Below are 1,571 nucleotides of genomic sequence, written 5' to 3' on the forward strand. Positions count from 1 at the left end.
TTTCGAATCTAGGTTTAAACATATTTATTCTAACTTTTATAATTTAAAAGTTTTCCTATACTAATTTATTTATTTATCAAATTCTATTTTGTAGGTAGTTTCGGTTCGTGCAAGATTTCAGGTTCATGCGCAGTTCTCGAAATTCAGGCATTGCACCAGACCCTATAGACCTAGAAATTGAGAAAACCATTAGGAAGAACAAGAAAAATAAGAAAAACAAAAATAAGACCCCCAGTAAAAACACATACCGAGCCAGAAAAAATGGCAGACCCACCAACACTTATGGAATACGCTAGGCCAGGTGTGGCCGGTGTAACCAATAGTATCGTTAGACCTAGAATCACCGCAAATCAATTTGAAATTAAGCCAGCTTTGCTTAATATGTTGCAAAATAATGTAACATTTTACGGGTTACCTAATGAAAATCCTAACACCCATTTAACAAATTTCCTAGAAATTTGTGACACATTTAAAATTCCAGATGTGACTGCAGAAGCAATCAAACTTCACCTCTTTCCTTTCACTTTGAAGGATAGAGCCAAAGAATGGTTAACTTCTATACCAGCCGCAACTTTTGCCACTTGGGAACAATTAGCCCAAGCGTTTTTATCTAAATATTTTCCTTTAGCAAAAACCGCAAGAGTCATAAAGGAGTTAACATCTTTTTCTCAAAATGATAATGAGACCCTTTATGAAACTTGGGAACGTTTTAAAGAACTTCAACGTTTATGCCCACACCACCAATTACCCGTTGAACTTTTAATGCAAACATTTTACAATGGACTGAATCCTACAACTAGGGGTTCATTAGATGCTATGTCGGGAGGGCTATTTATGAAGAAAACATCAGCCCAAGCGAGAGAACTTTTGGAGGAAATGGCAATCAACAGCAGTATGTGGCCCGCGGAACGTGGACATATGCCGGTGGCAAAACCATCATCCTCAACCTCATCGTCATTTAAAGGTGTAGTTGAACTTGATCCAGTCGTGATGCTACAAGCCCAATTTTCTGCTTTATCGCACAAAATTGACAAATTTATGGCACCACGCGATACCAATGGTAATCCAATCCAAACGGATGTGGATTACGAAAATATGAGTGAGATCGAACAGGTAAATTTTGTCCAAGGGCAAAACCAAACTAATAATCCTTACTCTAATACTTATAATTCTGGATGGAGGAATCATCCTAACTTTAATTGGAAAGATAACAGTAACAATAATATTAGTGCTAATCAAAATCGTACCACTAATTATCAAAATCAGTCAAGAGATACGATTAGCACTTTATCTTCTAAAATCGACAAGTTTATAGATGCTATCAGTGGAAAAATAAGTAATCACGACGATGGTTTTAAACGGATCGAAAATAAATTCGATCAGCTTATTAAAAACCACTCATCTAGCATCCATAATTTGGAGATCCAAATTGGTCAACTTGCTAAATCAATTCCATCCCGAAAAGAGGGAAGTCTTCCCAGCCATACGGAAGAAAATCCGAAAGAGCAGGTGAAGGCTATTACTCTTCGTTCAGGGAAAAATTATCAAGGGCCTGAAATGCCCAAAGATGC

General features: G+C 37.0%; 1 non-coding gene across 1 annotated transcript; it reads right to left on the reverse strand.

The window, feature by feature from the left end:
* Nucleotides 1–639: 639 nt before the first annotated feature.
* LOC136231468 (small nucleolar RNA R71) lies at nucleotides 640–746 on the reverse strand. Its single transcript, XR_010689849.1, has one exon. It is a non-coding gene; the product is annotated as a small nucleolar RNA R71 (small nucleolar RNA).
* Between the last annotated feature and the right edge of the window lie 825 nt (nucleotides 747–1,571).

Source organism: Euphorbia lathyris, chromosome 5, assembly GCF_963576675.1.
Source record: "Euphorbia lathyris chromosome 5, ddEupLath1.1, whole genome shotgun sequence".
Taxonomy (NCBI): domain Eukaryota; kingdom Viridiplantae; phylum Streptophyta; class Magnoliopsida; order Malpighiales; family Euphorbiaceae; genus Euphorbia; species Euphorbia lathyris.